Source organism: Alexandromys fortis, unplaced genomic scaffold (genome assembly GCF_014885135.2).
Source record: "Alexandromys fortis isolate MF-2015 unplaced genomic scaffold, M_Fortis_MF-2015_v1.1 scaffold_301, whole genome shotgun sequence".
Taxonomy (NCBI): Eukaryota; Metazoa; Chordata; class Mammalia; order Rodentia; family Cricetidae; genus Alexandromys; species Alexandromys fortis.
The window spans coordinates 739,023-759,794 of NW_026068170.1; positions in this window are offsets into that span (position 1 = coordinate 739,023).

Genomic DNA, 20,772 nt, shown 5'->3' on the forward strand with positions numbered 1-20,772 from the left:
GCGGTGGGGAAGAGACAGAAATCTTTAATAAATAAAAAAAAAGATGAAACGAGGGTATAAACAGATACTGAGGAAACCCAGAGAATAGCAGGGACATACTTCAAAACCTGTACTCCACAAAATCAGAAAATCTAGAAGACACATATAATTTTTGCAACACATACTACTTATCAACGTTAAATCAGGATCAGATAAGAGTTTTAAGCAGACCTATAATCTTCAGTAAAATAGAAGCAGTAATTAAAAGTCTCCCAATCAGAAAAAGCCCAGGGCTGGATGGTATTAGCAAAGAATTCTACAAGACTTTCAAAGAAGAGTAAATCCCAATACTCCTCAAATCATTCTACAAAAAAGAAACCGAAAGCACTGCCTAATTCTTTTTTATGAAACCATGGTTACTCTGGCTCCCGAGCCACATAAAGACCCAACAAAGAATTATAGACCAATTACCCTTATGAACATAGATGCAAAAATTCTTGATAAAATATTTGCAAACCTAATTAAAGAAGGCATCAAAAAGATTGTCCCCCATGATCGAGTAGACTTGCTTCATCCCAGAGATGAAGTGGTCTGGGGGTGGTTCAACATACAGAAATTGATAAACAAGATCCATTATACAGAGAAACTAGAGAACAAAAGACACATTAGCACCTCAGATGCACAAGAGACCTTTCACAAGATTCAACTACCCCCCCCCTTCAAGATAAGAGTTCTGGGGAGATGAAGTGAGACAAGCCATAGCCAACATTAACTATAAATCATTCCACTAAAATCAGGAACAAGACAAGATTGTCTCCTCTCCATATATATCCAATAAAGTACCTGAAGTCTTAACTTCAGCAATAAGACAACAGAAGGAAATGGCCTTAGAAATTCCATGAAAGTTAGGATTAAAAAATAAACACACAAAAATCAGTGGTGTTCTGTGGTAGTTTCGATGTAATTAACTCCCATAATCTCATAGGGAGTGTGGCTTTGTTGGAGTGGGTATGGCCTTATTCAAGGAAGTGTCATTGTGAGGGCAGGTTTTGATGTTTCCTATGCTTAGGGTACAGCCCAGTGTCTCGAACGACTTGCCTGCAAGGTGTAGGACTCAGCTAATTCTGCAGGGCACCATGTTCCCCACCATAATGATAATGACCTGAACCTCTGAACTGTAAGCAAACCACCCCAATTAAATATTTTCATTTATAAGAGTTGCCATAGTCATGGTGTCTCTTCACAGCAATAGAAATCCAAACTAAAGTACCTTATATGCAAAGAATAAACAGACTAAGAAAGAAGAGAAAAAAAACCTTTAGCAATAGCTTCAAAAATCATTAAATATCTTGGAGTAACTCTAACCAAGCAAGTGATAATAAAACTTGTATAATAAAACTTTTCAGATGTTGGAGGAAAAAAATTGAAGATATCAGAAGATGAGACGATCTCTCATGTCATGGACTGATAGGGTTAATATAGTAAAAATGGCCACCACACAAAAAGCAATCTACAGATTCAATGCATCCCCACCAAAATCCCAACTCAAGCCAGGCAGTGGTGGCATACACCTTTAATCCCAGCACTCCGGAGGCAGAGACAGGTGGATCTCTATAAATTTGAGACCAGTCTGGTCTACAAAGTGAGTTCCAGGACAGACTCCAAAGCTACACAGAGAAATCCTGTCTCAAAAATAAAATAAAATAAATAAATACTAACTTAATATTTTATAGATCTTGAAAGAACAATTCTCAGCTTCATATGGAAACATAAAAAAACCCAGGACAGATATAACATTCCTGAACGGGTGGAGATAACACCATCTACAGCTATATAAAGCTACAGTGCTAAAAGGGCATAGTATTGGCACAAAGACAGACACATTAATCAATGTAATCAAATCGAAGACCTAGATATAAATTCACCCACCTATGGACACCTAATTTTTGATAAAGAAGCCAGAAATGTACAATGGAATAAAAGAAGGCATCTTCAACAAATGGTGCTAGTCAAACTGAATGGCTGCACGTACAAGAATTCCAGTTTATGAATTTGGTCCAAATTAGATCCATTCTTATCACCCTGTCCAAAACTCAAGTCCAAATGGATCAAAGACTTCAACATAAGGTCAGCTACACTGAATCTCGTAGGAGAGAAAGTGGAGTCTAGCATGGAACTCATTGGCAGAAGAAAAGACTTTCTGAAGTATACAGTGTTAGCACAGACCGTAAGAAAAACAATAAACGCACCTCAGGAAACTGAAAAGCTTCTGTATGGCAAAGGACTCCATCATTCAAAGTGACAGGTCACATGCAGAATGGGAAAAAGTCTGTCCTTGGTACAACTCTCCAGCACTGGATTTTTCTAGTTCAGAAGCATTTCTAAAGAGTAGGCTGGAACTCTTCAGGCCTTCGTCACAGCTTGACTTGTTCCTCTTATTTCCTTTAACTCTTTTATAGAGATTGTTCCTAAGGGAACGCCTCCACAGCCAGCCAGCAATCCAGAGTGAGCCCTTGAGCTGGCTCAACCACTCCTCTCATGCTGTGTCTTCAACATCTTATTCCTATGAACTTTCTAGAACACTTTATCCTAGGGACACCTTATGAGTGTTTTACTCTTCTAGGATTGACTTTCCAGAAAAAGTATAATTTTAAAATAAAAAACACATAAAGTAGCCAGAAAGATGTATCTAATCCCCTCAAGGACTACTTAAAGTATCCAAGTCTTTTGATTTAATCGTCTTTCTCCAATATAATGACTTGCTCATAAATGTGATGCAGGGAATGCTGGTCTCTTTCCAGGACTGGCATGATTTATTAATGGTATTGTTACTTTGTGAAATGATTTGACAAATCTGGGACGATTACACTTTTCATTTCTCCTGTTAAAAGTAAGTGGTTCCTCTTCTGATTGGCATCTCTAATGACAGTGTGGGGTTTGGCATTTTGTGCCCAGCCTCAAGGACAGCAAAAAGGTGAAAACGCTGCCAGTTTGACTGGCACATCAGGCCAATGATGTGAATCAATGCATCTATTGTACATGGCTCATTAAAAATTATAATTGTGTACTTAAAAATGTATATAAGCCATATTTTATATTGAAAGCATGTGTTTTGCCGATCATGTAACATATGACAAGGAACAAACATCATTACACTGCCCAGGAAATGAGGCCTCTAAAATAAAGCACGTGATTTTTCTTGAGAATGAAACGTGTCCACTTTAGTGAGAAATTTTAATTATTAAAGTATGTAACTAAGGCCCACAGAGGACTGTGATCCACATATTCTTTGATAACTTAACTGGTAATTTGGTTTGGAAACTGGAATGATATGAGGCTTCTGTCATTAAGAAGAAAAACTCATTAATTCCCAGTTTCTAATTTACTTTAGAAAATCATTAATGTTGAAAAGATTAGTTGGGAGGAAGATTGATGAGTTTAGTTTTCTCAGGGAACACCGAGGTTGTAAAAAGTCAACTGTGATTTATCATTTCTATATTGTTTGTACTTCGCGTCTTAATGAACAAGTTGACATTTGAGGTACTCAATTTTTATTATTTTATAGCTCACTAAGAGAATACACTTTGGTGGAGTTCCCATCTTCGCTGAGATTTAATAGCATAATGGATGTAAGCAAAGACGTGAGACTCGGAAATCCAGATCCCAACTCTGGCTGTTACCTACAAGTCTAGATTTATCTTTCTACTATTATTAGCCGAATTGCACTTATCTGTAAAATGAGGGCGGTGATAGTAACCACTTAATGGACTTGCAAGGATTAAATGAGATAGTACACCCACCCTTGGTAAGTGTTCTCAGGTGGCAGCTACTCACTATAATTTCAGTGGAGTCAAGATTGAGAAACGGTGCGATTAATGCTCCTTGAATAGCAGAGAAAAGAGACTCTAACCAAATGTTCATGACTTCCCAGAGACTAGTGACAGATGAATAATCCGACTATGCTAAATCCCAATTTCAAGTCTCCCTACAACTTACCCCAGATACAACAGGCTGCTTGGTGAAGAGAGAATTTTTTTTTATTTATTATGTGTACAGTGTTCTGCCAGCAAGTATTCCTACAGGCCAGAAGAGGGCACCAAATCTCATTATAGATGGTTGTGAGCCACCATGTGGTTGCTGGGAATTGAACTCAGGACCTCTGGAAGAGCAGTCAGTGCTCTTAATCTCTGAGCCATCTCTCCAGCCCTGAAGAGAGAATTTTGATAACTGTAAGTAAAATGTGCAATGTGCTTTTCTTTGGGACTCTAGGGGGGAAACCGTAAGCAGCATACACTGAATATTTGACATAAGGTAATCACCAAGAAGAAATAAATACTGAGATCTTACATTATACCGTACTGCTAAGTACTTCTTCAAAATTTAGTATCATCCCTACCTTTTTCCTCATGATATGTGAGCTGTCATAAAAAACATACTTCTTATTTCTGTATACACATTACATATACTATGCAATTTCATCCTCACATTGACTTTCATTGTCATTTTGTCTGATCTATTGTTGTTTAGCCTAGTCTCTTCTGCCTAATCTAAATCAAGAGGTAGAAAATTGAAGGACATTGTCCTGGGCCACTCTGCTGGTGGATATTCACACTAAACCTAGAACCCACTGCTCGTCAGCTAAGCCCCTCCGGAGAAGGCTTATTCTGTTCAGGTCACTTTGCCTTGGTTTAGATCAGAAAGAGCTGGACAATGTGATCTATGGGCAGCGCTGCAGAGGTCACACGGAGGGGTGGCATGAGCTGTTAGCTGGGTCCATGCACACAGCACATCATCTCCACGGTGTCACAGATTCTTTGATGTGTTCTGTCCTCTGGTCATCACTTACCAACACAAAGATACTGTCGTGGCATAACGCACTCCCTCCCCATTGCGATGGTCCCAAGTTTGTCTACCCCCTACAAAACTCTCAGCTTCTTGGAGGGACCTATTTGGTTGCACTGTCTGGGGGTCATGCTTCTACACAGCGCCTGGAGAGACTGGCTTGTGTAGCATGTAAGCTTTGCCTTAGGATGTGTGCAGATGCCAGCTCTTTCATAGTAATCCTGTACCTTGGACTTTATCCTGTTGACATACACATGATGCCAGCCTTGCTGGCAGCGGGGCCTTCAGCTGTGACAGAGTTCACTCAGGTTTTCTCCACTGGGGACTGTCTAGAACCCCTAGCCCCAGCATTCAACTCATAACTCAAAATAACAGCCTATTTCTTCCTGACCAGGTGGCCTCATAAATAAATTATAGCATTTCTGTTAGGAAATAAACCAAGTTAAAGTAGTGGCCTCATAGCCAAAAAGAAACAGTTAATCAACTTTAGAGGTTCCAGGTAAATTTATATACATAATCTGCAAAGCCACATAGACTTCTGTGGATCGTTTGTATTAAATTTAGAATACTCTATTCAAAGGCACCAAGAGACACACAGAGGTCTCAGAGGGGAAATTCTGTTGGAAGAAAATAATATATTATTGAAGTAATATCTTCTTGAGAGAGAGAAAAAAAAGGCCTAAAGCACCTGAGAAGGTTTCTTATCTGAGGCATTGAGATCTCAATTGTGAAAGAGTTTTCATCTGGGAACCTGAAAAGAAAACATCCCAGAAGCTCTAGCGAGTTCAAAAGAAAGGTCACTGACTGAGACAATCAAGGTGAATGATGCTTGTATAATGCCCAAGGCCCAGATTGAGGACCAGAGGGACCCAAGGTTTACTGATTTCAAGGATAATGTAAAAGCTTTGCCAGCGAGCTGGAAGGTCAGTGGAGACATCTAGTAAATCAGACACAATTAGTTCAGTACCCAGTGCACGATATGGAAATTGAGGAGGAAAAAGATCTGTTTGCCAGTAGCTTTATGGACAGCGGTTTATGCCGAGATTTACACTGCAGCCTTCTGAGTTCTCTGCTGGAGCCTTGATTACATCCTCGCTGCTAACCGTGGCTGGGATTTTTAAAGACTGCAAAGGCAGTCTTGGGGGAGGGCTGCTGTTCGTGGTTCATGCCGGATTCATCATGAAGTTGGTGTGTAAAATATAGAAAATAAAAGGTCATAACTGCCCTGCTCTGCAGTTAAGGTCATGGTACACCAGACAGGGTTATTCCATATCACAGCTGGCCTGGAAACCTGCGTCTTTTCATTTCCATCACAGTATCATTTTCCAGTGCATGTCCCTCTCAATAAAAGAATTGTCACAAGAAACAGGAAAAAAAAAAAAAAAGCATAGTGTAAAAGAAGGCATCCAAGAACTCACTGGACATGCTGGCAGATTTTTTCCAGGGCTGGTTCCTTTCTGCTAGTCTCTTTTTTGTTTCAACAAATAACTATTGTGTCCCAGATTTATTTAAACCTCCCAATATTTTTGTTCTTATTTAAACCTCCCAATATTTTTGGGCGGTAATAATTATTCCACCTAGCAGTGATGAAGCTGAGGCTTTATGAGGTTAAATAATTCTGTTCAAAAGACCAAAGTAATTATCAAACTAGATTCCAATCCTCATGTCTTTTGATTACAAAGTCTACTGTGCTTTCCCTGGGGATTTAAGTATGAGTTCTGCAAGGAGGTCTGACCTGGCCTCCAGCCTACTTACAGTTTAACTGTCAATTCCCAAGAGAACTCTGAAGTTGAAGCATGACTTCAGAGATATTTACTGGTTGAGGAAATGGTTTTCAGGCGTTTATATTTTGGCATGGGCCAGTCCTTTCATTGGCTGCCAGCTGCCACCACCTTTGGCCGGTAGTTACTCCCAGGAACTTTAATCTGTAGAACAGTGGTCCTCCATTTGTGCTGCTACTGAGGCATTTTTCAGCAATTAAGCTAAACCAGGAGCTGGTGATTTATAAGTATACAAAAGAGCAAGAATGGATCAGCAAACGGAATAGCTAATCGCGGACTCCAGCAGGGACTTGTTGTTCACATGACAGCAGATTTTGTTTGTTTGTTTGTTTGTTTGTTTAACCAACAAGTATTTCCTAGTGTAGACGCTGGCCACTTCTCAGGCCCCTCTGGCTTGCAGATGGCTCTCCTCTTGCTGTGTCTTTCTCACATGGGTACTTGGAAATCTAAATTTTAATGCCCTAATTTCCCTTTTAAAAGGATTGTTTAAGAGTTTGGCACTTATATATGATATAGTTTGGTCTTTTTAAAATCCCCATTGGTATCTCTTACCCCCTTCCCAACAAGTCCCCCTCCCATTTTCTAGTCCTATTATTAATTTGCTGTATTTTATTGTGATCTTTTGAGCTTAACTAGGGTTGCCTAGCCAGGTGTGGTGGCACTCTCTAATCCCAGCACCTAAGAGGCAAAGGTAGGTGGATCTCTGTGAGTTCGAGGCCAGCCTGGGCTACATAGTGAGACCCCCCATGTTGAAACAAAACAAAACAGAAGTTAGGGTTGCTTGCATGAGTAGGTGGGTGTTCTTTCCTGGACCATGGACAACTTCATAGTGTTTTACCACTGAGGAAAAGGCCCCCTCCCCCAGCAACCATTAACTACCAATAACTTCTCCAGGAGTCTCGTGCGCCACTCCCTCACCCACTATGGAATATTGACAGGCTCAGACGTTTTCAGTGGCTGGGGGAGGGAGTGGGCGCGGCTTGTCTCCCAAAGTGACGAACAATCATAACACAAGGGTGGTACCATCCCCAATGTTCTGGTCCCTTTCCCATCAATCTCTAATTAAGAAAATGCCCTACAGTCTGATCTTTGAAGGCATTTTCTCAACCGAGTTTCCTTCCTCTCAAATGACTATCATCGGTGTCAAGTTGACATGAAAACAAGCCAGCACAATTCACAAAAATCAAAACAAATGCATTAGAGATTAAAACTGAATGGGAAAAAAAAAAGAAATAAAAGAAGAAAAGGACATGACTGCTCCTAGGTATGATGGAGAAGGACGGTTTATTGTAGGTAAAAGAAAAGGCGTAAGCAGAGGCCGGAACCTCTGGGAGAGCCCTCAGTGAACATGACTATGAGGAGAGGGGAAAGGAGAGATGAGCTGCTACCCAAGGTGGGCAACCAAGGCTAAGAGACTGACTGTTATGACCAGATCTCAGAGTTTCCCAAAAACCAAATAGGAGACCAAGTCCTGTATCTAAAAGCAAAGAGCCTTTATTCTTACGCAAGTTTGTGAACTCGAACTTTCCCTGTGTCCAACATGTTGGTGTGATCAGATAGACCGGAGTTCAGTTGGGGTTGGGTTTTTATAATAGCAAAGATAGTAGTGAGAGATTTTTTTCATCTCTTAATTAATTTTAGTTTAAAGTCTATTTTGATATTTGGATAACTGCCCTGCTTGCACTTGACCTCAGCAGGCAATGAGTAGTGAGAGATTTCTAAGGGTCAGGACCCCTGACTGACTGACATTTGTCTAAGTGTCCTGGTGAAAAAGGATGGGTGTGTGCTGGCAGGTGATGCTGTCTACAATGGTTGGAATGTTAGGAATTTCCTTGGAATGGTCTCTTACTTGGTAGTGCCTGAATAGTCTCAATTTGTGGCCTTGAAACCAGGTATTGTCTTGGGGTAAACTCCTTAGACTCGGGCCTCTATTGAGCTTGTCATGGCTGGATCCTCCACTGACCAAGAGAGTAAAGGGTAGAGCCAAAAAGTCAGGTACCAAAATGTCTGGATTATCTAGGGAAGAACAGCTTGGGGAAGAGCAACCCAGCCTGTAGGCTGGAGAATTTTAAGATAGAGGTTAGGCTCTGCCAGACAGGAGGGCAGGGCACAGGTAGGACTGAGGGATGCAGGGAGAACCTGGCAACCAGCTTGGCTTTGATATAGTAGTGAGCATTTCAGTTAGCTATTTGTGTAGGATTTAAGCCCTAACAAAAATGGAACACTCAAACCATACATTTCCTTGAAGAAAACATGTGGGGAGGTCCTCGGCATTGCCCTCGCCAGTGACTTTTTCATTATGTGTGTCTCCAAAAGCACAAGCAGTATAATAACCATAAATGAGTAAGAACTACCTAAAACCACAAAGCTTTCTTTCACACCGAAAAGAAAGCAACACGAGGCAAAGTATCTCATAAAAAGGAAGAATTGCTTGCAAGCCACATAGAAAATGTAATTAATGTCGAAAACACATAAGAAAGCCACGCACCTCAACAAGAAGCAAACAAAACCAAACAACAAAAGAAGTAATTAAAGAAAGAACAGACAATCAGTTCTGTCTTTTGCTTTTAGACAAGATCCACTCTCAAATCAGATTATGTCTAAACACAGAAAAAAGGGGTATAAATTATTTTAATTTTTTTTGTGGGTGATGTTATGGTAAAAAAAAGTGGTGCCGTTCCCGAAGTGACTGCAGCAGGCAATGGGCCACAAGACCTTATTGAAGTAAGTGTGGCCTTGTTGGAGAAAGTGTGTCACTGTGGGGGCAGGTTTTGAGGTCTAAAGCTCCACTCAGTGTGACGAACGGTCCTGTTGCCTTCAAGGTATAGGACTTTCAGCTACCTTTCCAGCACCATGTCTGCCCACACATCACCATGCTCCTCAGCACGATGATAATGGACTGAACCTCTGAACTGTAAGCCAGCCCCAATTAAATGTTTTCTTTTTAAGAGCTGCCATGGTCATGGTATCTCTTCACAGGAATAGAAACCCTAACTAAGACACTCATAATGAAGAGAAAGTAAATAACACCCAGAAGGAATGACTACCAAGTGGTATGAATGAAAGAAAACTGTCATGTTTAGAAAACCCAGGAGGGTAGTAGACCTCAAAGAAAGATGGCTTGGAATGTAGACACCATAAAGAAAACATGGTCCAAGAAACAACTTTTACTTTTCTACATAAGACAGCTTGAAAATATGCCAGGTGTGACGGGGAAAGAAGAAATTAACCTGCAGGAGATACTTGGTATTTTAAAAAAGCTAATTCCTTTTGCAGTGTGAGGAGTTTCTTTACATGTTGTAAAGTTTTCCAATCTCACAGTAATCTACTAGTATCAAACTCTACACAAGAGCTGTGAGTGTCTAGGCCAGCCCTCCAGTGAGTGCTCACATGAACGGCCATAGTACAAAATATTTCCCACAGCTCTGTTATGTCCCTGAACTGCACACCTTGACAACGTTTAAGGTTCTGGTTATATACCGCATAATATATTATTTTGAAATTGTAATAGCGAGATGGAATCTCAAAGGTTCTGGGGCCTAGACTTTTCTATTAGAAGTTTTGTAATATGAAATGAACTAAAAAGTAGTTCTCAAAAATGACGGTGCAGTGGAACCACCAAGCCTGAGCACTCCATGGGTAGAAAGAAAGGTCTGTCAGGGATAAACTGCGAAAGCTATGTCTTGGGGACCGAGAGAAGCAAAATGGAAGAAAGCAGGTGGATTTTATAAGACAGTGCGGATGGAGTCTCTGAGCTTATACCAGCTGTTCAGATAAACTGCATTTGCCTGAAGGGGTTGGCCTTTGCGGTGGTTAAGGGAGCTTCCTGGTAAATCAGAAAGGCATTTGAAAGGATTACTGAGGAATGCTGAATTTGGGCTCCTTTTCTATAACAACTCTCAGCATTTCCAGCAGCAACACCGCTGTATACCTCTCAGAGTCCTTCTGCTTAGGACACTGTCACCAACAATCATTGTTCCGGGGGCCACTTCAGATCTAACAGTCCAGAACTTGAGTGGATCCTTGAGCATGGTTTGTTCTCACAAGGAATTATTATATTTTAAAAGGGAAGGTACTCTGCTGTTGTCTGCATGCGTGCCACTACCAAGACAAGAAGATGAAATAAAAAGGAAGGAAGTGGAGCAGAAGGAAGAAAAAACGGGCAAATAATCAGAGTGGGTATTGGCTTTGATTTTATGTTAAGCTAAAATGTCGATAAAGATATATGCTTGAGCACACCGGGGTTGTTTAAGTGATAATTACTATGACTTCAACATTCTAATTCCTTGGCACACTCAGAAGATAGTCACATCGCATGCGCACAAACCTCCCTGCTGACCTCCTCTACGGAGGACTGTGGGGGACAGAGAATGACAGAATGGTATCTGTCTTTAAAGTCCTGCAGTCTCAGCTGCAACCGTGGCACAGGTGCTGGGCCGCCCAACCAGAGTCCGTTGCTGTGCACCATCAACTGGGGTACAGGGAAGGGATTCTGTGGAGTGAAATCACGTGAGGTGGCACCGTCCTGACTTCCCTGCAGCCTGTATACCAAATGCCTGTATACCAAATGGGTGAGGACAGTTTTATTGCTTTTCAAACCAGTTCTATCAAGCTTGTGAAAACGTGAGAACTTCTCTCAGCATTTGGCAACAGTATGGGCTATATTCACGGTGTGATTTGGGGATCACGAAGTGTGTTAAAGTGGAGCTGAATAGAAAGTTTTTCAAAAGTAAATTAATGCGAAAGAATTAGTCTCTCTTCAAATTCTGACACTGACGTGTGGGTACTGAACTACCTCACAGCAGAAGAAACGATACATTGTTCCCTCTACTGAAGGGGCCAAGGCATCCAGTGTAACACAGATGAGTGCTTCATTTCTACTTATTCATACATTTGTTTATTTACACAGAGAAGAGGTCTGTTGTAGCCCAGTCTGTCCTTGAGATTACTTGGCAGTCTTGTAACCAAGGATGTCCTTGAACTTGTTTGGTAGTCAAGGATGACCTTGAGCTCCTGATCTTTCTGTCTTGGTTTCCCCAGTGCTGGGGTTACAGGCCTGTGCCATCATACCCACTTTTTGTGGTTGTGAGGATTGATCCCAGGGCTCTTTCCATGCTGGCAAGCACTCAGGTGACTGAGCTATATTCTCAGCCCCGGTCCATGTTTTACACGATGGCTTCCAACACAATCATATGCCCATAAGATGATGGAAATTTGTCTATGGAGAAGAATAGCTTTCTCTTTTATTTATAGAGTGCAAATATGAAGTACATAAGATGATAATAGTAGGCATGAACGAATAACATTTCATGGACAAATAACAAAAAGGAAATTCCAGAAAGAGTTCTTTACTGGTTTTTGTCTCTGATGTGAGTTTTCTCATCTTTCTCCCAGTAAACAGTTAGGTTTGTACTTAGAAACGTCTGTTATGTTAAGGTACATTGTGGTTTGAATGGGAATGGCTTCTATAAACTCATGCTTGAATACTCGGGTCCCAGTTGATGGAACTGTTTGGAAGGATTTGGAGGCATGGCCTTGTTGGAGGGGTTGTGGCACCTGAGGGGAGGCTTGAGACTTCAGCAGCCTCTTGGCAGACCTAGTGTAGCCTCTGCCTCCTGCTTGTGGTTCAAGATTCAAACTCTCAGCCGCTGTTCCAGCCTCCCACCACCTCCTATTTCTGCTCTCAACTTGTGGGTCTTGACCCCATTGGAGGTCAAATGACCCTTTCAGAGGTGTTACCTAGGGCCACCAGAAAGCACAAATGTTTATATTACAGTAGCAAAATCACAGTTATGAAGTAGCAACAAATGTAATTTTATGGTTGGGGGATCACCATTCCAAGAGGAACTATATTAAAGGGGTGCAGTATTAGGAAGATTGAGAGCCCCTGCTTTAGGAAATCACAAATACGTATTCACATGCTACCAATATGACTGATTCAAGTACTTTTGCTGTAAATTAGGAAAGGTGGAATAACACAGAAAACAAGATGGCTCAAGACAAAATTATTGAAAGAAAAACAAATACAAAGGAGCCCTTAGCAGAGTTACAAGCAACTAAAGGCACGAGTCCATGTCTGTGAGGGCCAGGCCAAACATTTTGTTCGGCAATGTTTACTCTAAGTTTCTTTTTGATCTGCTTCTAATACTTATCCTAGCCCAATGTTAAGTCCCTACCCAATGATTCCCTCAAAGAATGCACCCTTCACAGTCCAGTTCTCGTTTTCCTGGTTAATTCATTTAATGCATTTGATGAACATGTCCCAGAGCATCTGTAGGACAGAGAGAGCACTTGGAAGCAAGGCATCTTCCTTGTATTCCAGGGGGGTGTCACACAGAAAATGGGTTGGGACTTCACTTTGAAGCCTAAAGAGGGAGATCATTACATCACATAAAGAGGGAAGAGAGGCAGTCTACGTCCAAGGGCAATATGGACGAAAGCAGAAATTTAGGGACAGGAGCTGCATCTGCACGACACCAGGATGACACTCTTCCTGAACCAGAGGATGGAGGCAGAGGAACACTTAAGGGGCCTTAGTTAGCAAGCACACTGTCAGCTTCCTGGGAAAAGCGATCCTGACCTTTCCTCTGCTCTTGAGCTCCAATCCCAAACAGTCCTTTACTTACTTCCTAATCCTAATTAGCCTTTCGCATCACAGGGGAGAAAAGTCATTTCTTTTGCACCAGCAAACAATTTCTGTAGCCAATTAACTTACATATGGAAAGACAGTGCATACTTAAATCACACCAACCCGATTAATTAGTTATTGAAGCAAATATTTAGGGAGATACCCAGTATGTCGAGGACAAGTCACCATCAAACCGTAGTGTTAGGAGTGGGATGAGTTGTCTACCATCTTTAAATATCAGCTTAGACTTTTAAAATGAAAAAACTATGGGATCTGCTGCATCCCTGAGCAGATTTCTACCGACAGCACTGCCAAAAAGACTCCCTTGGCAGGCTGATTTCTGTGGTCCTGGCAGCTGTAATGTCCTAGGCTCAACACCTACCCTCCACGGGACAATTAGAAGTGAAAAGCAAAATGAAGAGATTTATGCAATATGGCCACAATGGGCGAAGAAAAAATAAAGTCCGGTGACCTCCAAGACCATCTTTCAAGTCCTGCAGCAAGATTTAGTCTTGAATAGAAGGCAAGAGGTGTGTGCATCACATGGTCGTCTTGATGAGCGTGTGATCTGCCTGTCACTGGCCTGTCCATCATCTTCCAGGCTGTATTCTCTCCTGCGAGGTGTTCTGAAAGGTTGTCAGAAGTGTGCATTTTAAAATTCTACAAGACAACTGTAGTAACCGGGGCCCATCTGTTATCACCTGTTGGTTCTCTTTTGTGGTTGACATGTCCCTGGTCCTTGATGTAATGCGTGATTTTTATTAAAACCTGAATATTTTGTACAATATGTTATGAGACACCCTTGACAAGGGCAGGGCTGACTTACTGCTGGTGAATGATGGGGATATTTGAGGCTTTCTCTGTTAGTCCTCTCCCCATCGTGACTGGGGAAAAATGGGACATCGTGTTTCTGTTCCTCCCATTGTCTCCCTGACAGCAAGGAAGGAAGAGAATGGCTGTGTCATCACTGGGTGGTAGGGATTCCACCTTGTCGGATACTGGTGGTGAAGGAAACAGCTGCCCTGTTGTCACCAGACAGGGGGTGGGAGAACAGGATCCCCAAGCGGCGTGCTGTGACAGGATGAAGGCAAAGGACCTTATGGCTACTGTGTGTGGGAAATCTCAGAGATCTCCACTTGATACTATCTTGGTGACACTGGAGGTCTGAACACATTCATGGCAACCTTGTGAAGGTATAGCTTACCCTTTCAACTTGCCTCTGAATGGGACAGAGGTGGCTCTAATTCTTCTTCATCTGGCATAAGGTGGTACTATCTACATTTTCTGCCTTTTACATTTGCCCTTTACCCTCGTGTTGTGGCTACACAAATCTGTTCGGTCTTGAACTGGAGTTTTTCTTATTTGGTTTTATTAGTGTTACCAGATTTCCAAGTTCATCATACAAGGTATAAATTCGCCATTATCTTATTCTTTGAGTCATGTGGTCTATAGCAGGTCTGCGTTTTCGCTTTAGTTTTCAGTCTAATGTTTATTTGTACACAAAACAACCAAGGGTTTTTTTATGCTGTTAGTGAGAGAAATAAGGAGAAGATGCATTTATTGTGTTGATCAATGTTACTTTGGATGGGGAAAAAATATCTGTGGCCTGAACTCAAGGTCTGAATGAATTTGAGGTTTTTGCATTTTTTTTTCTCTTTTCTCCAGCTTGAATTTAGCTATCAGCACAGGCAGAGAGAAACTAGAACAATCTATGTCTTCCAGAGAGAAGGGAACAAGTATGCATAACCTTAGGAGAAGCAGGTCCTTGGAGAAGGGTTGTGACCTTGCTCTTGGTGATGTTCTTGCATTGTTAAGGCCTTCCTTCTGTAGGTGACATGAGCAAGGGGGGGGGGCAGAGGATTTTCTTCTAATACATTCAAGAAAATAGTAGATCCCGTCTTCAAGTCAGCTGGAGGGCTCATGGGAAAAGAGGAGGATTGTTCTTCCTAGCCAGGAACTAGAGGGTAAAGATTTCATCTGCCTACTATCCAAACAAGAAAGTGCTCTCTAGACAGCCAAGTTCATGAATATAGCAGTGAGCGGATGCACAACTACACTGTGCTGGAAATTGTTTGTTCAGCCCTGATGGAGACTGAAAATTGGGTAGCTTGGTTTTTTTGCAATTCTTCTAATGTACCATTAAAACACCCTTTCCCATCATTCCCGCTTAGGATCCCAAGGTACTTTTCAGGAACTGCTTTGTGCCACCAGGCACAGGAGTGATCCTCTTTTTGGAATATTAACAGGATGGTAGGGAGAATGCTCTACTCCTCATGTAGAATAGTCTAACCCATAAGTGGGCACAGCTGTTGGTAGTAAAATTAAAAAGGAAAGGGATTAAAGAGCAACTCTGTTACTGAAAAAAACGATGAAGGTAAAAGAAACCGCCTACAGCTCAGCATGGTGGAAGTCCCCAAGGCAGCCTGGAGCTCTTCCTTATCTTTCCCAGTTACTTGTTCTGCATGAGAAAGTACACATTTCAAATCTCATCAATAAAGTGGAATTTCTTTTTAAAACATAACTAAATATTAAGTTTATTAACTAATAAAGGTCAGCTGTCTAATTTCCATTTTTTAAAATATTTTAAATTGGTTTTTTTCATGTGCCTTTCCTCTCTTCTAGTCCTTGTAGATCCTCCACACCCAAATTTATCTTCTCTTCTCTTCTCTTCTCTTCTCTTCTCTTCTCTTCTCTTCTCTTCTCTTCTCTTCTCTTCTCTTCTCTTCTCTTCTCCGTGTCTCCAAAACAAAACAAAACATCAAGGAGCAAGTTCTTGTGTGTGTTGCCACAGCATCTATGAGCTCACATGTGCAACAGTCCTGTCGTGTCTTGTAGTCAGAGACTACTTGTTCATTCCTGGCAGCCCAGACTTGAAATAACCATACAGAAACCATAATAAAACTGTATTATTAAATCACTGCTTGGCCAATCACTTAAGCATATTGCTACTTGGCTCTTATATATTTGGTTAACCCATTTGCATTATTTTATATTTTACCATGGGGCTTGTGGCCTGCTGACAAGGTTCCAACTGGCAGCTTGTGTCTTTCTCCTCTGATGGCTCCATGGCATCACCTGACTCTGCCTTCTTTCTCCCAGCATTCAGTTTAGTTTTAATGCATAGCTCTATTTTACCCTATCATAGGCCAAAGTAGTTTCTTTATTCATTAACCAATAAAAGTAACACACAGACAGAATGACTTCCCACACTATTTCCCTTTTCTGATTAAATAAAAAGGAAGGTTTTAACTTTAACATAGTAAAATTACATATAACTAAACAGTTACCAAACAGGAATTATAGCGGGGCGTCAACCTGTAGTGTGAGGAGGCTGCTTATTTGTTTCCTGCCTGCCCAGACACCCAAAATAAACACTCAGAAACTATGTTAATTAAATCACTGCATGGCCTTTTAGCTCTTGCTTCTTATTGGCTAGCTCTTACATCTTAATTTAACCCATTTCTATTAATCTGTGTATTGCCACATGGCTGTGGCTTACCAGCAAGGTTCTGTCCAGTGTCTGTCTTTGGTGGGACTACATGGCTTCTCTTTTACTCTACCTTCTTTCTCCCAGCATTCAGTTCAGTTTTCCCCACTTACCTTCATTCTGCCCTGTGCAGGCCCAAGATGGTTTCTTTCTTAACCAATGGTATTCACAGCATACAGAGGGGAATCCCACATTGTTGTCTGAAAATCGCTGTTTCTTTGGAGTTACTGATCACCACTTGCTTGTACAATCTTTCTGCTCCCCCCCCTTTTTTTCAGATCTCTGAGCCTTGAGGGAGGGATTTAATGAAGACATCCCATTTAGTATTGAGTGCTCCAAGTCTCTTACTTTCTGAGACTGTCCAGTTGTAGGCCTCTGTTTGCTAATTCCCATCTAATAAAAGAGGAAGCGTCTCTGATGTGGTTTGAACAAGGCACTGATCTATGAGTGTGGCAAAAGGTTATTAGGAACTGGTTTATTGTGATGCCCTCTAGCAGAATGATAGCATGAGATTCCTCCCCTAGACACATGACTGTTAGTCCCAAGTTCTTGGCGACTTAGCAGCATCAGGTACCAGTTCCTTCTCATGGAATGAAGCTTACGCCCATGACATTCACACCATCATTACACCAGTTTGTCTTGCAGGTGAATGGCTCACTGTTGTAGGTCAAAGGGTTTGTAGTTGGGTGACACTGATGACTGTCTTTCTTCTCTCATAAAAGAGGAGTACCTTCCAGTACAATGAACACTAGTCAGTAGGGGAAGAAACTTTTAGTTAGGCACTGTCTAACTTCTCCATGTTCGATGACATAAGTAAGTGCTGCCATCAACAGTAGACCCTAGCCATCAAATTGTAGAGAACAACTAATAGCTTTGGTAATAGTCTGGGATGTTTGGGGGTTTCCATGGTAGAGTTCTTAAGGATGTCTCTGGTCTATCTTTTATGATGACCTTTTAACATTCTTTCAGGGAACCCATAGTGAATTTCTGCAACCATCTTTTCTATTTAAATTCACATTTCTGTAAAGATTGTATGTGTTGTTACCAAACGTTCTGTACAGCTACCTAAAGCTTTTGTGTGGTAGCTGCTTTAGGAGTTGCGTGGATGTGATAGAGCCATATCCTCTCAGCCTGACTGCAGAATCTTCTCACGTCCCTATGCCGATCATCAACTGCAATGTTGCTACGTAAAATGTAAAATGTGTAAGTATATTTATTCTCTGTTGGAATGAAAAGTCAATATTTCAGGCCTGAAAACTCATGACAGTGACAAACAACTTGTTTTCTTGAAGAGGCAAAAATGTGGAAATTACTGGAAATTTATTATTATCTATCAATCTAAGGTTGGAGCCTTAATCACTAAATATAACATCCCTATTTTATGCCATATATTGATTCTGGTAATGCTTTACTCCTATTTGATTACATAATTTACCCAATTATTTTACAAAACAGTTAATTAAGTTACAATAGACAAAATGTAAAATTAATTTTGAAGCATTCACACAAAACTAAATATTATTGGATTAATAATTCAATATGTAATAGAAATAAATAAAATGAAAAGCTGAAATCTACTATCTTGCAATTTCTACCTTCTATGAAATAATTTCTTTCTCTGACTATAATTATTGTTAGTATTATCTGTTCCCTCATATATGTATATATATTATAGTCATACACACTTGTTCAAATTTTGTAAAAAATTACTGTAATACATTGCTGTGTAAACTTTTTTTTACAGTAATACACAGAAATGTTTCCCATCCTTATAAATAATTTATGGTTACTCAATAGACAAGGCATGTCTTCACTGATGTCCACTTAAGTATCATTTCATTTTTGTTGATTGGTTGGTTCATTCATTTAATTAGTTCACTGGTTCCCTATTATCTACCTATTCTCTGTCTGATACACAGGCTGAGTATAAAACAAATACATTTCCAGACCTCCAAGAGGAGGAGCAGAAAGCAAAGTTATCTATTTCTGTTAAATTTTATGAAGTAAACTGGGTATGGTGGTTCACACTTTAATCCCAGGACTCCAGACTTAGAGACAGGTAAATCTCTAGGTTCAAGGCCAGCCTGGTCTACAGAGTGAGTTCCAGAATAGCCAAAGCTTCACAGAGAAAACCTGTCACAAAAAAACAAAAACAAACAAAATGATATACAGTAAAAAAAAAAAAAGTGAATAGAGACAGAGAATAATGTGAGATTCCACATTACATAAAGTTTCATAAGAGTAAAATTTTGATATTAAAATACACAGATGCCTCATTAGAAATGTGGGGGAGAGAGAGCTGTTTGACAGGGCTAGCATCTGTAGACATCCTATCCAGGAGTTTGTGGAGTTCAGAAAGATGAAGAAAGGCCAGTGCCATGAGGTGCTAAGAGTGGCGGTGAGCTATTAGCAGCTGCAAGGAACTCTGGTCTCATGCTACAGGAAACTAGAAGCCAGGAGCTAAGGATGATACAACATTGTGTTGACAATCTTCAGCTGCCTGGAGAATTATCCAAAAGGAGGTTCGGAGGGTAAAGTGAGAACCCTGGCTGTATCTTGTTGTGAAACATTTGTTTTACTAGGCAAAGATGTATTACATTTGTTTCTGCTACATTTGTTTATGTAAAGATGTGTTGCTCTTTTATCTTGCCTGCCTAAGGTAGCTGATTGTCCTAATAGAAAGCTGAACAGCCAATAGCTAGGCAGTAGAGGAATAGGTGGGGCTGGCAGGCAGAGAGACTAAGTAGGAGAAGGAATCTAGGCTGTGAGGATGGAGGAGACAGATGGGAAGAAAGAGAGAGAGAGAGAGAGAGAGAGAGAGAGAGAGAGAGAGAGAGAGAGAGAGAGAGGAAGGAAGGGAGGAGGGAAGGAAGGGAGGAAGGAAGGAAGGAAGGAAGTGAGATGCCTGGGGCCAGCCAGGTAGCCACGAGCCAGGCACAGGATAGGACTACAGAATGAAAGAAAGGTAAAAATCCCTGAGACAAAATGTAGACGAAGAGAAACAGGTTAAATTAAGTTATAAAAGCTAGCTAGGAAGAAGCATAAGGCCGAGCACTGATAACTAATAATAAGTCTCCATGACATGATTTGGGAGCTGGTTGGTGGCCCCAAAGAAAGCACATTACAATATCTAAGTCATGATGAACTGGATTGGAGAGATAGAAATTAAAATAAAGAGAAATAGATGGATGTGAGATATGTTGTTTAGTTAAAGCCAGGACTGACATTGATGAAGCACAGAAGCTGTCTTTTGCGATTGAACAAGGCTCCAAATTCTGGGATTTTTTCACATCAAATAGAAGGCACGCACATGCTGTCCTCTAGGCTCCTCCATGTGGCAGCTCTTGGCAGAATCATCTTCTTCAAGGCTGGATTTTACTCCAGTCTCTGCAAATATCACATTTCTGCTGTTCATCCATAGTTGTTACACTCAGCTTTTGGATAACTTCCATCTTTGGGTATTTTAACTAAATTAGATGCTGTGAATGTAAATGAATGGTACATATTTTGTAAAGCCCATGTTTTAGTTCTTCTAGATAAAAACTTTGCATGGTTTGATGATTTTTTTTTTACAATTATAGCTCTAATATTTTTTTCCCTTCTTTCCCCTCTTTTTTCCCTATGGAGCTCAAAGTCTCCTAGACTGGTATTGAACTCACAATCTTCCTGCTCCAATCTCATTAGTGCTGAGGTTATTGACATGTGACACCACACCTGTCTGATAACTCCAAATTTACACACTGCCAATACCTGGAGTCAAACGAGGGATTATGAAAAGAGGAGACCAAAGATGTGTTCATTTGATGACAATGTGTTGTAGAAAACTACCCAGAAGGCAGGGTCTGCACAATATAAAAATTAAACCCTTTGTTTTAAAATGCCTTTTCAGTTTTCCTGGTGTACTTACTTAGAGGAAGGTGAATTTATACTATAGCAGAGGAGTAGAGGTCAAGACACAACCTTCTGGAAGCCAGCTATCTCTTTCTTCCATGTGAGTTTGGGGGGGATCAGTCTCAGATGACGGGCTTGGCAGCAAGCTCTGTTTCCCACTGAGA